Source organism: Apodemus sylvaticus, chromosome 13 (assembly GCF_947179515.1).
Source record: "Apodemus sylvaticus chromosome 13, mApoSyl1.1, whole genome shotgun sequence".
Classification (NCBI taxonomy): domain Eukaryota; kingdom Metazoa; phylum Chordata; class Mammalia; order Rodentia; family Muridae; genus Apodemus; species Apodemus sylvaticus.
This window is the reverse complement of record NC_067484.1, coordinates 74,345,468-74,366,174: the sequence shown is the minus strand read 5'-3', so window position 1 is coordinate 74,366,174 and position 20,707 is coordinate 74,345,468. Positions and strand designations below refer to the sequence as shown.

Genomic DNA, 20,707 nt, shown 5'->3' with positions numbered 1-20,707 from the left:
TGAATATTAAACTTGGAGCCTTGATCAGAACCCTGTCTTGGCTTCATCCTTCTCTCACCCCCCACACCGTCTCTTTTTCATTTCCAGCCCCCCTTTCAGGTAAACCCAGTTTGTCCATGGCCGCTGGACGGCTACATATCTGAGCATCTGGAACCATCTCAGGAGTGGTCTCAGGAGTTCTTTGCCCCTCTTGTGCATTTTGGCACCAGGCAGGAATCATATCAGGCATGGTCTGCCCATCCAACACCACTCCCTCAGCCATGTGCAACACCAGACTGGTGCTCAGGCTAGCTCCCTGTCAGAGGCCCCTGGCCTGGTGTTCATCTCAGACTTGCTTTCTTAAGGGAATATTAGGTTGCTAATCATTTAGATGTTCATAGGTCTGAACACTGGGTGTAGACATCTCCTCTCTCCTCTCTGCCACCTACTGACACACATGTGACCCAGCAACCACACCTGCAATGCTTCCAGGGGCAGGTCACATGGCCATTCTTTCAATTACTTCAAAACCATAATCAGGTAGTCCAAAGTATTCCTTCATTAAGTTGAATTTTAACATCACAATTTTGATATTTCATCAACCTAAAGAGACACCACGATTTTATTTTCATGCACATTAGCTAAAATTTCTTAAGCATAAAGCTCAAGTATTTCCATTGAAATCAGGTTATTAGGAAGAATTTGAACATTTGCTCATGGCAGTGTGTAAAACGAAGGAAAATGAAGCACGAGGTAGATATGTACATTGCTCATAATGGGTTTTAGAGGGAAATTGGAATAATTTCATTAATTTTCAAGGCTTGGTTCCTGTCTTCTTTAATAGTTACGTGATAATAACAATTATTTTTATCTCACAGGTGAGACTCTTCAGGCCAGCATAAAGTGTAGTAGCAATTCCTCTCCCACAGTTCCCTACTTTCCCCTGAGCAAATGAGTCATAAAGGGATTGATAAATCCTCTGAGGGCACCGTGCAAAAGCCCGGTGAGAGTGAGGCAGCTTGGTTGTGATGGCAACTAATGTGTCTTCTGTATCCTTTGTCCTTGAGCCCAAGTGCCATGCTTCTCCACTGCTGGACTTGCCTCTAGTTCATGTCTGGTAATCTCTTCACAAACCTAAGAAATAGGAACAAAGAAGATGAATCAAATGTGACATTTCAGACAACCTGCTGAGTTTCTGGAGCCCCATGAAGACAGAATCCCTAAAAGAGGATTACCTATTCTTTATCTCCCTCACTGTAGCTTCTCACAGTTCCTAATCAATTCAGTGATTTTGAGCAGAGAGTTATTCAAAGCAGTTAACAGTTTAGTAATAAAAATGTTCATCTATTTTTATATTTTTTAAAAAAAAAAGTGACCTTCTCCACATCTAAATGTTTTCATTATTTATTGGCTCCTCAAGCACAATTAAACACATGACTCATAACAGAAAAGAGGCCTTTATATAGGTCGCATCATGTGATGGCAATGGTGGAAGATGATGAATCTGGCTACATAAAGTATATCAGTCAATGAATCTGCAGAAGAAATGACTGGAACTGATTAGTCACCAAATGTGACTTCTAGGTCCGATGAGCAATCTCAATTCCCACTTGTATTATCCTGACTTCCTTCCAAATAGCTGTATTTCAATAATGAAGTAGAGTCATGCGCTTTTAGAGTCATTTGGAAGCCACAGATGTCTCTTAACTCTCTTCTTTAAAATAAATCTAATAATAAAAATTTCCTACCTACCTACTTGGTTCAAGGTCAGACAGCATGGTAGTGACCTTTCCTTAGAAGAAACAATATTGAAATGTTTTAACCAATTCAAAGAAACTTCTACAGATGAATGAAGTTCATGCCTCTGTCTCTCACACTGCCTCTCTCAACCCTTTCTGATATATAAGACCACACCTATGATAAGAAAGTGACCCAAGAGGCAGAGACAGGAGAATCTCTGAATTTGAAGCCAGCCTGATCTACATGGAGAGGACTAGGACAGCTACAGTATCTACTGAAACTCAAAATGGAGAACCCCTGTGACATTACAGTATCTTTAGATATCTATAATATCTATGTTAATTGCATAAAAACACCAGTTCTGGGATGACATTTTCCTGACAAGGAGCTTCGATGGTAATCACCCACTCCCTCCATTACCCATGTTTTACTCTTTCTTTTTATCCCTCAACAACTTCCTTTTCTACTGTTAGGACTCTTTTCCCCCACATGAGAGAACTATGCAATATTTGTCAGAAGTTTCTGTTTTGTTTTTTTGTGTGATGCTGGAATTGAACCTAAGACCTTGTATATACTAGACAAACTACCACAGAAGTACATCTTGTTAGGACATGGGTCTGCCATCAAGAAAATGATCACTCTAACACACTAAATCCCAGTCTGAAAAGATCAGGCCAAGCCTTCCTACAATCAGCGCTCTCTAGGTCAGAGAATTAAGAAGCAGTCTCTGCTGTGACACCTCAGGTCTTGACTATGAGAGCTAGTTCTGCCAGCTCTTTGCCACATACCCTAGGCTGAACTAACTCATGAGGTGTGGGACTTCCCACCAGTGCCCCCATAACTTTTTTATGAACTTTAAGGTTCTAATATTTATTTTTATGTGTATGTCTATGCTTGTATCTGAGTGTTTAGAATGCACAGAGTGTTTGCAGATGCTTGTGGATGCCAGAGGGTCTTAGATTTCCTAGAACTGGAGCTGTAGGTGGTGGTGAGCCACCTGATATAGGTGCTGGGAATCGAACCAAGATATATATGTATGTATATATATATATGGCAATATAAATGGCATAGGATTATAATGCCATGCTAGTAACTGATGTGATTCAAAGGGTAGGACTGTTGGTTAATGCCCTCCTTTGGAAGCTTGCATGGTACCTTCTTTTACCATAAAAGCAAATCCTCAGGAAGGAGGCAGACAAGACAGTTCTAAATCAGGGATCTTCAGGACCTGTTTTCAAAGTTCATGGTGTCATCAGCAACAGAAACTTACGTTCCATCAAGTGGCTTCTCATGTCTGCCATTGGTGGTTTTGTTAGACAGTTATTGGTTCTCGAGGCAAGCACCATCAGATTTTATATATATAGATAGATAGATAGATAGATAGATAGATAGATAGATAGATAGATAGATAGATATAGATAGATAGATAGATAGATAGTATTATATGTATATGTATTAAATATATATGGAGCCATGTGTATTATAAACATTTATTTTTAGTTAGTTAATAGTATGATTCCCTGAGGCTTTTTCAAACATCCTTATCATTATTTTATCCACTTTTGATGACAATATACTTCAAAATATTGGAATTTGTTTGTTATTATGAAAGAAATAATGAGACTTAATTTCTATGTGATAAAAGTCAACTGGGATAGCAAGGAATCCTGCATGGTTATGTATTAATAGTTGTCTCAATTCTCATCTAAAAATAAAATACTTCTACCCATAAGCATTCTTCCCATTGTTTCTCTGCATTCATTGATATTTATGGATCAGTTTGTAATTTACTATCTGTATGTTTAATCATAATCAGCCAGGATGTTGTGTTTGGCTGAACCTTTAAAATGTGCTTTAATGATTTTTAAATGTTTAATAATCACTGCATTTGTGCATATGAATCAGAGGCTTGTATTTAATTATTGATAGCAATTAGTATACAGAAGCGGACAAACACCATCTGGTGGTAGAAATAATTATCTATCTATCTATCCTTTCACTCATGGTACTGGTGGAATGCATCATTGGGCGGGCTCTTAAAATATTTCCTTGTATATCCACAGCTAGTGAAACCCTGATTTCTTTCCTCCCCATAGTATCAGAAGCCAATATTCTCTCAAGTAATGCATGAATTTAAAGTGGCTCTTTCCTCTTCAGTTAAACCCTTCTGGAAATGCTCTGATAGATGTACTCCGGTGTGCTTCATGGTGATTCCACATCCTGTCAAGTTGACAACTAATGTTAGACATCACTATACTACACCTTATAGCTTGACATCCAAACACAACATTTTAAACAAAAATATTCCACCTTCGTCCCCCAAGTCTCATTTTTATCTCATAATGCAAAATGTATTTGGTCCACTTCTAAATATTCCCAGTGTTTGAACATTCCAAGACTGCCAAAAATCCAGCATTCAAAGTCTTTCCTGGGATGACAGTGAACTCTAAGGAAATAAAATTTTTTAAACAATTAGATATTTCCAATAATCCCCGGTGTGGAATTAATTACCATTCTAAGTGGAGGGATGGGAAGATAGCAAGCAGAGCTTGGACCAAAGCAAGACTAAAACAGAGCAGACAAAACATTAGATCCTGAAACTCTGTGTTTAGCATCTGGGACACAGGAGGAATTCATCTGCACTCCAAACAGCTTGAATAACCTTACCTCCTCCAGCACTGCTGACTCTAGCCTATACTCTCTGTGGCCACCTCTAAAGCATTTCTCCAGCTTTTCACAGCTGACATCCCAGCATCTAAATTTATTTATTATTATATGTAAGTACACTGTAGTTATCTTCAGACACACCAGAAGAGGGTCACATCTCATTATAGATGATTGTGAGCCACCATGTGGTTGCTGGGATTTGAACTCAGAACCTCTTAACCACTGAGCCATCTCTCCAGCCCAACTTAGGATTTAACTTCACTATTCGCATAATAGTTTTGCAGAACCTCTTTGTGAAGCATCTAACCATGTTGCACATTGCCTGATCACAATGGCTCTCTAGAACTGTGGGATACACGCCCATGATTCCATCCCTCTAGCATGTTTCATGTAAGCAAAACCAGTATAACACACGGACCATGCCTCCGACTTGTATTGCCAGTTTGAGATGCAGGCCTCAGTGGTCTCTGGACACTGAATCTGTAAAAGTGTTGCTTTCTGACTAGAATCCCTTCATCGGCAGTCTCAGCCCTGCATCCTCAGTGTTCACCATTCGAATGAACCTGCATTGTTTTCAAATTGGAGCCTTTGATGAGTGGGCACCTTTCTTATTGTTCCAAGGAAGAACACTGTGTTTATCTATCTTTAATGTGGATAACTTCTTTAGTAACTTCATCTCTCCTTTCACCCACATTGTGTGCAACCGTAAGGCACCTTCTTCCCACACCTGATTGCACACTTTAAAATCATCTTTGCCTTTCAATTTTGGGCAATTCCACTGTGACCCTTGATAAGACAAGGGAGCACACGCACAGCACAAGTTGTCCTGGTTTGAAAGTTCCTTTGCCAGATTAGCCCATTGCTTCTGAATTCAGTTTCACTTAAGACCTCAGAAAATAAGCAAAATGCATTCAAATTCTTTAATGTAATGGAATATGAATGACTACCAGTCTATGTGTCTCTTGATAAAAGCTAGGTTCATCCGGAACCCTTATGTGTCAAGCCTCCAGTGTCCATGCTCTCAACATTCTGATCTTGCATGTTCGTGGCAGAATGAACTCTCAGCTTATTAAGCTTAGCCTAAAGTTCCAAACTCGTCCACATTCCTTCCACAAATCAGTTCCAAAGGCTTAAGAACTGCATGGTCACTGAATCACAACAACAATCCCACACCTCAACAATAATTTTCTATTCATCACTTTTCTTGCTGCTTTGAAAAAAACATAGCTAACAAAAGCAACCTAAAGAAAGAAGGTTTTATTTTAACTCACAGTTTGTAGAAACACCCAGGAAAACAAATGAAATCGAGCATTTCAGGGAAGTAAAAGAAGATGCTTGCTGAAGTTCAAGATTCCCATCTAGAGCATACATACTAACTCCAAGTCATGAATCCACCTGGGCCCTATGGAAATGACAAGGCACCATGCACAATGCAATAGGTGAACAAATGAAACCCGAGCTCTCCGTGTAATATATACAGTGTGTACTGTTTATCATGCATTGCAAGATCTACATTACATAGACAAATTTCGCTAATGATTTCACATGAAAAAGCATTCAGTCTTTTAAAATGCCTTACATTCTTATTGGTAAGACCCCAAAAGTGATAGGAATGAAGTCGTTAGTCTTCTGTGGATGAACAGTAAGGTTTATCTGCCAAAGATGATGGCATATAAGCTATAAAAAAAGAAAAGTTAGCCAGATAGCAGGATAGACAGGAATACGCATCCTTACAGTACATAAGTATGCATGGGTTGAATACATGGACTACATCAATTGTGTTCTTGGGAACTAAGGGTAGATAACATATTCTTGTATATGACCCCTATTAATGCAGGAAAATTGATAAGACCTCTGATTTCACAAGCAGTCAATCTACCTACTTTAATCCAATTTTTATGAAGAGGTTAAAAGGATCACAGATTGCTATACTACTGTCTTCATACATAGTCCATGAACTATATATAATTGTAGCTACAGCTGTTCATGAAATATTCATTAATTCCCACATGACTTAAGAGAAGACAAGAACAATGACATAATTGTAATGAAGTGAACTTATTTAAAAGATTACCCACATATTTATCCCCAAAGAATTCTGGCAGAAGACCTGAAAAGATGAATTTTTATCACACACAAAAAAGAAATAGAAAATTGATCAAAGTCTTTGATGCTAGAAAGAGCTAAATATGCTATTCAATTGAAATGTCAGGGAGTATCCATTTTTGTCCTGAACAAGCAAGTATGTTTTGGAAACCTTTTCATCACATGACAAAATCTTCTCTATTAAATTAATTTGCACATGCTCCAACTGTTACAACCACATTCTAAGTGGAATTTGAGTTTGACATTTGTATTTAATATGGAGTAAATATTTATTTGAGATTTGTTGTATTCCCCATCATGTCTCTGCCCTTTCCATCCATGACTAAAGAAGATCCCTTTGACGTTCTGACTGCCTGTAGAAAAAGAGTCACCAAAATCCTAACAGGTAAAGGAGGGTGATTTATCAAATTAGAGCTCCTGCAATTTACATGAGAAAAAAATTAACATTATAAAATGAATTCAAAAGTCATGCTTAGAGGCTAAATAAATACTTTGGTTGGTTGGTAAAGTACTTGCCAAACAAGTGGGAAGATTTGAATTCAGTCCCCAGAAACCACATAAAAAAGTTGGGTGTGACGATCATTCACGATCTCAGTGACAGGATCATGAAATCGGGTAGATCCTGGGATTTGCTATTGCTCAAGCAGTTTGGATGATCTCTCTCTCTCTCTCTCTCTCTCTCTCTCTCACACACACACACACACACACACACACACACACACACACACACTAAACCAGTCATATCCGATAGAGTCCTAATATGTGTTTGAGAGCTGATGTCAAGCCGAGCTCTAGAAAAATTCCTGTGAATGATTATGATCTCTGACGATGGTATTGCATGTGGTTTCCCACGGGAGAAAGTCATTGTAAATGTGAACTCACACTGACTGTTAAAGGTCTAAACAACTCTGGACACACTGACGTTTAAGGGAAGATGAGGTATGCTGGGAAGTATAAGACAGGAGTAATTGTTCTTCCTCATTGCAGTTTACCTTCCCTTCAAAGGTGAATTTTTTTTCTAAAATTCTTTTATATTTTTTTTATTACTTTGTTTCTCTTTATTTTGCAACGTCATGGTTTTTAGGCTGTTGTATTCAGTTATACTTTAGCTCCAACTTTATGCAAATTATAGTTGATTATATTTAGGATCAGCTGTAGACACCATGGTCTTAAGATCCCTGACAGTAACCATCTCAGTTAGGCCACATTCCCAAACCCTGAACTTAAGGGAATTTCCCACTGTTCCTGTCTTCCCTCACATATAACCAGCAACACTAGCCCCAGAAAAACCTGCTGCTACACTGACAGGCCAACATCTGAATCTCTTACCTTAGGAGATAGAAGGTCTTATCCTCAAGCTTAGTCACAAATATTCCCTTTACCTTAATGAAAGGGATTTTTTAGAAGAGTTAACGCTGTCCATCCTCTAACAAGCTACTCTCAAAAGTAGTGTATTACACAGGTTTGACAGCAACTGGTTTGGGCCTATTCAAAAGCATATTTCACTGTCATTGTAAGAGTGTCAGGTAATAAGAAGAATCCATGCTGATGTAGCACAGGAAGAGCATTCACAAAGAGTCATACGATGTAAACTTCCAAATCTCCTCCCTTCAATATAATAATCCTCTTAGACTTTATTATCACACCTCTGTCTCTTTAATAGAAGCAATAAAAATGCCTCTCAAGAGAAATTGCTATGAAAATAACACATTTTCTGATTCATTTAAATATCAGTAACTTAAACTCAACATTTTATCTTCCAGCTACATTTTTTTTTACTGACTTTTACCTAACTTTGTTAGGTAAGGTTATGCCTGGTCCCAAAGTCACTAGTTCAGAAGAAAAGGGACACGAATTAATACAATAACTATATCTGGTCATGATTCAAAGAAATTTTCTTCACTGCACAAAATATTCATTATCTAAACCCTCTCAAATAGGTATCTCATTATGATTCTTTTAGAATACTATACTTTTAATTAATATAGCAAAATTACATTAAAAATTTAAAATATTAAAGTGTATTTATGCTGTTCCACAAATGTCCTCTATACTCAATTACATCCATGAGCCATGGCATAGATGTGCCCACAAATACAGATACAAATAATGTAAAAATATTTGAAATGTTTTTAAAAGTTACAATTTGATTCTATCATTGGATTATTCTACTCATTTCTTAATTTAACACCTATGCATAGAATCAGTGTGTTAAATGTGCTCTCAGGAACTTTATCAATATGTAGAAGATGTGTATATTTATTCAACAATGTACCCAATCCTGTGTTTTCTGTAAACTTTGTCTATTATATCCACATAAAGATATCTGTAATATTACAGGTTTTTTCTTTTATTGGCTATATTCTTTATTTACATTACAGATCTTATCCCCTTCCCCTGTTCCCCCCATCTCTCAGATAGCCCCTATCCCATCCTCCCTACCCATACTTCTATGAGGGTGTTTCTCCACCCACTCCATTCCCACCTATCTCCCCGCCCTTGATTTCCCCATGCTGGGGCATCTATTAACCCTTCACAGAACCAAGGACCTCTCCTCCCACTAATGCCCGACAAGGCATTCCTCCGCCACAATTGCTGCTGGAACCATGTGTACACGTTGGTTGATGGCTTAGTCCCTGGGAGCCCTGAAGGGTCTGGTTGGCTGACATCCTTGTTCTTCCCATGAGGCTGAAAACCCCTTCAGCACCTCCAACTCCTCCACTGGGGACCCCGCGTTCAGTCCAATGATTGGCCACTAGCATCTGCCTCTATATCTGTAAGGCTCTGGCAGGGCCCCTCAGAAAACAGCCATAACAGGGTCCTTTCAGCAAGCACTTCTTGGCATCCACAATAGTTTCAGGGTTTGGTGACTTTTTATAGGATGAATCTCCAGGTAGGACAGTCTCTAGATGGCCTTTCCTTCAGTCTCTGTCCAACACTTTGTGTCCATAATTGCTCCTGTGAGTATTTTGTTCCCTTTCTCAGAAAAACTGAAGCACCCACACTTTGATCTTCCTTCTTGAGCTTCATGTGGTCTGTGAATTGTATCTTGTTTATTCTGAGCTTTTGGGCTAATATCCACTTATCAGTGAGTGTATAACATGTGTGTTATTTTGTGATTGAGTTACCTTGCTCAGGATGACACTTTCTAGTTCCATTCGGTTACATAAAAATTTCATGAATTCATTGTTTTTAATAGCTGAGTAGTACTCCATTGTATAAATGAACCACATTTTCTGTATCCATTCCTCTGTTGAAGGACATCTGGGATCTTTCCAGCTCCTGGCTTTTATAAATAAGGCTGCTATGAACATTGTGGAGCATGTGTCCTTATTACATGTAGGAGAATCTTCTGAGTATATACCCAGGAGTGGTATAACTGGGTCCTCAGGTAGTACTATGTCTAATTTTCTGAGGACCCTCCAAACTGATTTCCAGAATAGTTGTACCAGCTTGCAATCCCACCAGAAATGGAGGAGTGTTCATCTTTGTCCACATCCGCACCAGCATCTGCTGTCCCCTGAGTTTTTTATTTTAACCATTCTGACTGGCGTGAGGTGGAATCTCAGGGTTGTTTTAATTTCTTTAATAACTAAGGATGTTGATCATTTCTTTCGGTGCTTCTCAGCCATTCGATATTTCTCAGTTGAAAAACCATTGTTTAGCTCTGTACCCCATTTTTAATAGGGTTATTTGATTCTCTGGAGTCTACCTTCTTGAGTTCTTTGTATATCTTGGATATTAGCTCTCTATCAGATATAGGATTGGTAAAGATCTTTTCCCAATCTGTTGGTTGCCATTTTGTCCTATTGACAGTGTCCCTTGCCTTATAGAACTTTGCAATTTTATGAGGTCCCATTTGTTGATTCTTGATCTTAGAGCATAAGCCATAGGTGTTCTGTTTAGGAAATTTTCCCCTGTGTCCATGTGTTCGAGGCTGTTCCCCATTTTCTCTTCTGTAAGTTTCAGTGTATCTGGTTTTATGTAGAGGTCCTTGATCCACTTGGACTTGAGCTTTGTACAAAGAGATAAGAATGGGTCGATTTGCATTTTCCTACATGCTAACTTCTAGTCGAACCAGCACCATTTGTTTAAAATGCTATTTTTTCCCCCACTCGATGTTTTTAGCTCCTTTGTCAAAGATCAAGTGAGAATAGGTGTGTGGGTACATTTCTGGGTCTTTAATTCTATGCCATTGATCTACCTGCCTGTCTCTATATGAATATCATACAGTTTTTTATCACTATTGCTCTGTAATATAGCTTGAGGTCAAGAGGTCAAGGATGGTGATTACCCCCAAAGTTCTTTTTTTTTTTTTTTTTTTTTTTGGTTTTTTGAGTCAGGATTTCTCTGTGTAGCCCTGGCTGTCCTGGAACTCACTCTGTAGACCAGGCTGGCCTCGAACTCAGAAATCTGCCTGCCTCTGCCTCCCAAGTGCTGGGATGACAGGCGTGAGCCACCACGCCCAGCTAATCCCCCCGAAGTTCTTTTATTGTTGAGAATAGTTTTTGCTATCCTGGGTTTTTTTTTGTTATTCCAAATGAATTTGCAAATTGCTCTTTCTAACTCTATGAAGAATTGAGTTGGAATTTTGACGGGGATTGCATTGAATCTGTAGATTGCTTTCGGCAAGAAGGCCATTTGTACTATATTAATCCTGCCAATCCATGAGCATGGGAGATCTTTCCATCTTCTGAGATCTTCTTTGATTTATACTATGAATATTCTAATCATATATTGTAAATAATTATCAGTTACTGATATATGTAAACCTATCAAATAACATTAGAATTGAAGGGTATGTCTTCATTTATATATCTTTTGAGTGGAAACAGAACCTTTTAGGACTCAAATAAAATCTGTGAAATGGTAAGATAAACTATAGGCCATCCAAATTTCCTTGTATGTCTACATTAAAAATTCTAAAAAGATATACTTAAAAAAACAAGTGACTATAGCTTTTGACGAGACTTACATTTTGAAGTAAAAAAGGAGGGAGTAAACTGTAGTGAGATACAAATGTCAGACTAGGTGATTTAAGTATAAACATCTGCTCACCGGCCATTTTCACTGTCTCTGTGTCATTAAAGCAATAGTGTCCCCCTCAGTACTGACTCCATACATACATACATACATACATATGATATAAGCATAATCATACTTATATTTCTGCATAGTCTGAACCAGTGCTTTTCAACCTGTGGGTTACAACCCCTTTAGGGATCAAATGACTCTTTCACAGGGGTTGCCTGAGATCATCAGAAAACATAGATATTTACATTACAATTCATAACAGTAGCAAAATTACAGTTCTGAAGTAACAGCAAAAATAATTTTATGGTTGGGGGTCACCACAACAAAAGGGTCACAGCATTAGGAAGGTTGAAAACCACTGGTCTAGACAATTGGAACATTTTTCAATTCATTCTATAATCTTGGTACCCAAGCTTCCCCAGGAAATGATGAGAAATAAAATTTCTGAACCAATTCTGATTTTTTTATTTGTGGATAATTTATTCTAGTTTTTCCTCTATGAATATAGCACATAAATATGTGTTGATCCAAACTGAAACAGTGCTGTGCCATCCTTATTTGTTTACAACCTCATAGCTAAAAATATCATGGATGTTGCTATAGTATTAAATACTTTAAAAATATTTAATGAATATATAATTCAATAAAATATGCTATTACTAAAATTTAGTCATTCTACTGTTGGTATATAAATTTTTTTAGTTTTCTTTTTTAGATTATAATGTTTTCCCTTTATTGAAAATAGATTTTCTTTTGTTTTCATATCCTGACTACAGCTTCCCTCCCTCCACTCCTCCCAGACCTTCCCATCTTCCTTCTTCCAAATCCCTATCCTATCTTTCCCCAGAAAAGAGCAGTCCACAGAGGGACATCAACCAAACACAGGGGAACAAGATACAATAAGATGAGGCACAAACCCTAACATCGAGCCTGGTGAAAGCCATGCAGTAGGGGGAAAAGTCCAAACAGCAGACAAGAGAATCAGAGAAACCCCCTCTCCCACTACCAGGATTCACCCCAAAACACCAAGTAAACAACCACAGCACGCATGCAGCGGAGACAGCACAAACCAATGTGGACTCTGTGAGCCCCCTGAGCCCTGCTTACTTGATTCTATTAACTGTGTGCTCTCCCAGGGTCCTCACCTCCTCTGGCTCCCACAATTCTTCCTCCCTTTCTCCTGCAGGACTCCAGATCTCTCTCTCTCTCTCTCTCTCTCTCTCTCTCTCTCTCTCTCTCTCTCTCTCTCTCTCTCTGTTAGTCAGTGATAGACTCTTTTCTCTTTTCTCATATAATATATTCTGACTACAGTTTCCCCTCCCTCTACGTCTCCCAGTCCCTCCCCGACTTCCCTCCCCTCTCTCCAATCCACTTTCTTTCTGTCTCTCCTTAGAAAAGAACAGGCTTCTAAGAGATAACAAAATAAAACAAAATAAAATGTAGCAAGATAAAACAAAATTTATTACATCAGAGTTGGACAAAACAACCCAACAGAAGGAAAAGAGCCCCAAAGAAAGGCATAAGAATTCAAGGTCCATCCATTCACACACTCAGGAGTCTCATGAAAATCCTAAACTGAAAGCTGTAATATTAGCCGGGCAGTGGTGGTGCACGCCTGTAATCCCAGCACTTGGGAGGCAGAGGCAGGCGGATTTCTGAGTTCGAGGTCAGCCTAGTCTACAGAGTGAGTTCCAGGACAGCCAGGGTTACACAGAGAAACCCTGTCTCGAGAAAACCAAAAAAAAAAAAAAAAAAAAAGCCTCAACCCTTACTTCTTTTTTTTGTTTGTTTGTTTTTCTTTTTCTTTTTTTCTTTTCTATATTCTTTGTTTACAATCCAAAAGCTTTCCCCTTTCCAAGTTCCCCCCTCCCCATATGTCCCATAAATCCTCTTCTCTCCATCCATTCTCCTATCTTTCCCCCTCCCTTTTCTCTGTCCTGGTACTCCCCTACAATGATGGATCAAGCCTTTCCAGGATTAGGGCCCTCTCCTTCCTTCTTCTTGGGAATCATTTGATTTGTTAATTGTGTCTTGAATATTCAGAGCTTCTGGGCTAATTAATATCCACTTATCAATGATTGCATTCCATGTGTATTCTTTTGTGATTGTGTTACCTCACTTGGAATGATATTTTCCAGTTCCAACCATTTGCCTAAAAAAATTCATGAATTCATTGTTTTTAATTGCTGAATAGTACTCCATTGTGTATGTATACCACATTTTCTGTATCCATTCCTCCATTGAGGGATATCTGGGTTCTTTCCAGCTTCTGGCTATTATAAATAAGGCTGCTATGAACATAGTGGAGCATGTGTCCTTACTGCATGCTGGGGAATCCTCTGGGTATATGCCCAGGAGAGGTATAGCAGGGTCCTCCGGAAGTGTCATGTCCAGTTTTCTGAGGAACCGCCAGACTGATTTCCAGAGTGGTTGTACCATCTTACAATCCCACCAGCAGTGGAGGAGTGTTCCTCTTTCTCCACATCCTCGCCAACACCTGCTGTCTCCTGAGTTTTTAACCTTAGCCATTCTAACTGGTGTGAGGTGAAATCTCAGGGTTGTTTTGATTTCCATTTCCCTAATGACTTATGATGTTGAGCATTTCTTAAGGTGCTTCTCGGCCATCCGAATTTCTTCAGGTGAAAAATCTTTGTTTAGATCTGTACTCCATTTTTTAATAGGGTTATTTGGTTCCCTTCATGGGACTCTGCAGATTTGAATCAATTGTGCTTGCTGCTTCATTTTCTATTAGTTCATCTGAGCCTGGCCCAGTTGTTGAGATTATTATTTAATTACAACATTTCTCCTTCTCTTTCTTCCTTTCTTCCCTCCAAACCCTCTCTTTATATCCCTCTCCACTATTCTTCAAATTCATGGCCTCCTTTTTTTTTATTATTGCATTCATACATGCATATGTATATAAATGTACATTCCTAAACATAACCTTGAACCAATCCTGATTAGGAACATATGTGAAAAAGAATCTTCAGAGAAATTAAAAATGACCTGAAAATAGCAATAAATTTGAATAGATGGTTGGTCTTAGACTACATAGATCGCATGTTCTAACTAACCAAGGTGTTCGATAACTATGTTATGCAAAATAAACTTCCTGAATTTCTCACATTCCTGTAATTCCAGCACTTGGGTGGCTGACACAGGAAGATTGCAGGTTTGTGACTAGCTTGTACTAAATTGTACATTTGAGGCAAACCTCAAATCCCAAAAAATCAAATAAAATATTATTACTAAAGGAAATATTTATTGAATGACTGAGAATTAACGAGCTTTATGCAGAGTCTCCTTTGATGACAGAGATGAGATCTGTAAGGGAAGCAGCCTCAGTGATGGGTACTTGGCATTAGATAGCAGCATCAAATTCAAAGGAAAACATTCAATAAGCTTTTAGGAAGGTAAGAATCCCATGCAGATTTGAAGTTAGACTCCAGGATGAAACCCACGAAGAAGTAGTGATTATGGGTCATTCAGGAAATGTGCCTGAACAAAAGCTAATGACAGAAATTCCTGACTTGTAAATCATATCATTCTCTGGAATCCTCTTTAAAAGCTGAACATTTACATGATAAAAATCTCTCCGTGTATCCTCTATCTCTGTCTTTTTAATAGATGCATGTGTTAGTTGCCTCAGAAGTAATATTGGGCTGCCTAGAATTATTTTTAATTTACTATGTAAAAGTCCAAACGTTGCTTGAGTGCTGGTCTACAGTATACAAGCAATGGACTTTAGTGTGTTGATAGTTGCAAGCAGTTGGGTGTCATGGAAAGTTAATTGCTCTGACGATTGGCTTCCCTTTTTAATACAAGACTTTTTTTTTTCATTAGAAAATCGTATTCCCTGGTGACTGATTCAAAGAACTAGGCTTGTATTGAAGAACCAAATTATTGGAGATTCTAAGTCATCTCATAACAATGAAGCTGTGTATTTCCTTTTTTATTTATTTATTTATTTAAGGCATTTTTATTAGATATATTCTTTATTTACATTTCAAATGTTGTTCCCTTTCCTGGTTCCCCCACCCACCCAAAAATCCTCTAACCCATCCCCTACCCCTGCTCACCAATCCGCCCACTCCTGCTTCCCTGTCCTGGCACTCCCCAATACTAGGGCATTTAGCCTTCTCAGGACCAAGGGCTTCTCCTCCCTTTGATGTCCAACAAGTCCATACTCTGCTGCATATGCATCTGGAGCCATGGTTCCCTCCATGTGTACTCTTTGGTTGGTGGTTTAGTCCCTGGGAGCTCTGGGGGTACTGGATGGTTCAAATTGTTGTTCCTTCTATGGTGCTGCAAATCCCTTCAGTTCCTTGGGTCCTCTCTCTAGCTCCTCTACTGGGGACCCTGTGCTCAGTTCAATGATTAACATGTCTCCAGTGAGCTTTCAGTTAATTAAAAAGCCTATAGCAGAATATTGAATACACCCTCAAGAAAAACTCAAACAGTGCATATGGCCCTGCACTCTGAAGCCAAGAAGTGGCCCTGTGAAACAGCTGGGTCTGGGAGACTTTGAGTAAGCTCAGCCTTCTGGCATGCAAATAAGAAGGCCTTATCTAATTTGAAACTCTAGCACTCATACAAGCTAATGCTACAGCAAATGGTTTTTCAATCTTGTGAGTATTCAAAATGCAGCCTTAAGCATTTTCCTAAAGTTGTGTGCTGTCTGGGATGATGATAGATAGATAGATAGATAGATAGATAGATAGATAGATAGATAGATAGATAGGGATAGAGAGATGTATATGTTACATGTTGCCTATAAAGCTGCAGCTGCACACATGTATGGCTACAAAAGGAAAAGTCATCAGAAGAATATGTATCAGTTCCACAGATTTATCTAAGAGCTTCCATTGTGGGAGGAACTGAACATTTTCTCCTTTTCATCCAGTTCCATATATACAAGAAGTTGGCACCAGTGGGTATGGGGGTAGCAATCTACAGTTTAATTGCAACTAGCCCATACCTTAGCATATTATATAAACAATAAATATCGATTGTACATTACAATGTATTCATTCCCTATCCTCAATGCCAAACACAAAGAACCGAATTACTAAAAAGCACAGAACTCAATTCCCTCTTGATGAGCATGAGGAAACTCACTATGAAAGCAAACTAAAAACCAATGGTTCAGTAATATTCCCAGGGGTCTATTACAGGAAAGGAGATCTCGGTGGAGAAATCAGATTGCATCAATTTGAGAGACATTCTCTGAGTCAGGGATTGGACTGCCTATTTGGAAATTATTTTTTTAATTGTGGATTACACTGAAAGGTTATTTTATTATCTGAAGCAAGTCACCCTACATTCTACATATCAGAGAATGAACAAAATCACCATATTAACAGGGAATTAGAGGAGGTGGTTATCACTAGCTAAGTACAGGGACTACAAGACAGTCTCAGTCAGTTATCTCCTAGGCTTCTCCTTAATACTTTAATTGACTGGATTTCTCTTATCTGAGTTATTATGTATTTGCAGAAAGGAAAAGTTCTTAAAAGCAAGAATGCAGGCAATGTGACTACGAGTCCTTATCTCATAAATGTGGCTTAAGTATGTTCTGTATAATAAATAAATTAGAAAGCTATAAAAGTAAAATTAGTATTTGGTTTTTATGGAACTGAATCCATTCATAGCTACCAGAGAAGCATCTTCATCTGACAGTGCTTATTACATTTATGAGACAGGAGTATAGTTATAGCATTGATCACTATAATAAGAAAATCACACCAACAATTGCCCCTAATTATACATCTTATATTTTTAATTTAAAAACCACAACCCTAGCAAGTGTCTGCACTTGTGGTGCTTATATGGAATAGCCATTGGGAGGCAAGTTGCCATGTCAGATTCCAGGTAATCTCCATTTACAAATAAGTCAAAACATTATCATTGCAATTGTTAACAGAAAACGCTTTGTAAGATCTTATTGTCATCTCATTACATTTATGCTATAACTTGGCTTTAAGGAGATTTATGTATGAAAGGGAAAGTTCATAAGACTTTTAAGCACTAAGTAAGCTAACTGGCTATTGTGAGAAAATGGCCCTTCCATGTGGGTATAAACCATCCAGGAAGTGCTACTGCAACAATAATCAATAATTATCTCAAATAATAATATTTTTCTTATCAAAGTTCTATATTTTACTTTTATAAGTGATTTAAATTTTCTCCTTCCATTTTACATCTATATTTTCAATACTAGAACATTAAAAAGCAGTTAATTGCTGAATAGTAAAGAAATTTTTCATAATACTAAAAATTAGTATTTCTGTCATCAAATTGATGCCTTTGTGTATCTTCTAAATCCATCTCACTCGTTTTATATTTCTGTTTTAATATATCTACTAAAATATGAGAGAATATTAAACAATAATGACAGCAGAAAAAAAGTTCTGTATTTTAATGAATTGTCAGTCTCAAGAGCACATTTCATAAAATGCCACTAGTAGTTGTGAGGTTGTACTTTTGGTCATGTTAAGCATGGACTTTAGGTCCATTTTGAATAAAAATCATAGGAGTTTATTATGACTTCAAGATGAGTCTGTGTCACAAGGAACCAACATAGAACCACTAGGCTTACAAATTAAATAGCAGCTTTATAGAAAACATGCCCCACAGATTTATCTTTAATAACTGTATCCTTAAAACAAGAGACTGTGGCTTCCCTGACAGTAACAAGAACTGTGTAATAAAGAAATCTGTGGCTTCCACAAACCTTACCCTACCACCCTCCTGGGACTTCAATCTACAGAAATGAAGATCTGATGCAAATTGAGGGGAGATAATCAAATTTTTCTACACTGCTGTTATCATTCTTCCCATGTACCCAAGAGCCAGCCTCATTTCAATGGAAGCTTGGATTGTATCCTTTGGTTGGTTGGTTGGTTGGTTGGTTGGTTGGTTGGTTGACTGGCTGGCTGGCTGGCTGGCGGTTGGTTGGTTGCTGGCTGGTTGGCTGGTTGGCTGGTTGGATAGTTGGTTGGTTGGTTGGTTAGATGGTTCATTGGTTGGTTAGATGGTTCATTGGTTTTTGGTGGTTCATAATTTTAATTTTTCAAAATAGAATCTTTCCCAATGAGTAAAAGCCAATTTAGAGTTATCACTAATTTGTTGTGATTTTTTTCTTTTGGTAGTGAAGTGTTTGTGATTTCTTTTTCATTTAGATTAGTCTCTGAAGAGAAACTATGAGGTTTTGTAGCAATACATTCTGTCTTTCTTTGCATAGCTAAAGTAGGCTATTAGGTTAGAAGTAGGCCTTACCAAATATTATCTAAGTGCTACCTTAAGATTTTCAGCTTATTAATATTTGTTAATTTTTGAGTGAAAGATGCTATATTCGTGCATACGTTGCAAACACTAATAAATTTCAATTCTAAAAATGACTGGGATTGCCTTATGGTATCTGTCAGTGCCCAGAACTGATCCTGTGCCACAGTGCTCCATACACATATACCATCAAAAGAGAGCTGGTCTTCCAAGTGTGAGGACATGCCTGTGAGCACAGGTAAGACCACCACTTCTTCTCAAATTCCTGGCCCAAGAGGAACCCACGCAGAATCATCAGAAACGAAGGAGCAGACAGGAACAAGATCCTTCAGGTTTATGTCAACACCCTTGAATTGACCCTGTGCCACAGCTGTCAATACCCAAATTCCTTCTTGAGAGAACTGGTCTCCCAGGAGTACTGACACACAGGCTCGCATAAGGGACAAGGCACAGTCAGAGACAGCAAGACCAGCTAACCCCAGGGTTGACCAGATGGCGAGAGGCAGGAGCAAGAACATAAGCAACAGAAACCAAGGCTACACAGCATCTTCAGAACCCAGTTCTCCCACCACAGTGAACCCTGTGGTGGGATATCCCAACACACCAGAAAACCAAAACTCTGATTTAAAATCACATCTCATGATGATGATAGAGGACTTTAAGACTTAAAGGCATAAATAACTCCTATAAAGAAATACAGAAGAACACAGGTTAACAGTTTGAAGCAGTTTAAGAGGAAACACAAAAATCCCTTTAAAGATTACAGGAAAATACAATCAAACAGGTGAAGGAATTGGACAAAACTATCCAGGAGTTACAAATAGAAATAGAAACAATAAAGAAATCACAGAGAGAGACAACCCTGGAGATAGAAAACCTAGAAAAGAGATCATAAGTCACAGATGCAAGCATCACCAACAGAACACAAAAAAAAAAAAAAAAATAGAAGAAAGAACCTCAGGTGCAGAACATACCATAAAAAACATAGACAGAACAATCAAATAAAATGCAAAATGCAAAAAACTCCTAATCCAAAATATCCAGGAAATCCAAGACACAATGAGAATAGCAAACCTAAGGATAATAGGTATAGAAAGAGTGAAAATTCCCAACTTAAAGGGCCAGTAAATATTTTCAACAAAATTATAGGAGAAAACTTCCCTAACCTAAAGAAAGAGATGCCCATAAATAACAACAAGCCTACAGAACTCCAAATAGATTGGACCAGAAAAGAAATTCCTCACATCAAATAATAGTAAAAACACCAAATGCACTAAACAAAGAACGAATATTAGAAGCAGTAAGGGAAAGGGGGTCAAGTAACATATAAAGGCAGACCTATCAGAATTATACCAGACTTCTCACCAGAGGCTATGAAAGATAGAAGATCCTGGGCAGATGTTATACAGACCCTCAGAGAACTCAAATACCAGCCCGGGCTACTATACCCAGCAAACATCTCAATTACCATAAATGGAGAAACCAAGGTATTCCGTGATAAAACCAAATTTACACAATACCTTTCCATAAATTCAGCCCTGCAAAGGATATTAGATGGAAAAAGCCAACACAAGGGGGGAACTACAACCTAGAAAAAGCAAGAAAGTAATCTTTCAACAAACCCAAAAGAAGATAGCCAAACAGTCATAAAAATAACATCAAAAATAACAGGAAGCAATAAACACTATTCCTTAATATCTCTTAACATCAATGAACTCAAATCCCCAATAAAAAGACATAGACTAACAGACTAGATACATAAACAGGACCCATCATTTTGCTGCATACAGGAAACACACCTTAGTATCAAAGACAGTCACTATCTCTTTCTAACACTATGAAGAATTGAGTTGGAATTATTTTTATTCAATATATTTTTTATTTATATTTCAAATGA

General features: G+C 38.1%; 1 non-coding gene across 1 annotated transcript; it reads right to left on the bottom strand.

The window, feature by feature from the left end:
- Positions 1 to 346: 346 nt before the first annotated feature.
- Positions 347 to 478, bottom strand: LOC127664257 (small nucleolar RNA SNORA17). Its single transcript, XR_007973122.1, has one exon. It is a non-coding gene; the product is annotated as a small nucleolar RNA SNORA17 (small nucleolar RNA).
- Positions 479 to 20,707: the final 20,229 nt, after the last annotated feature.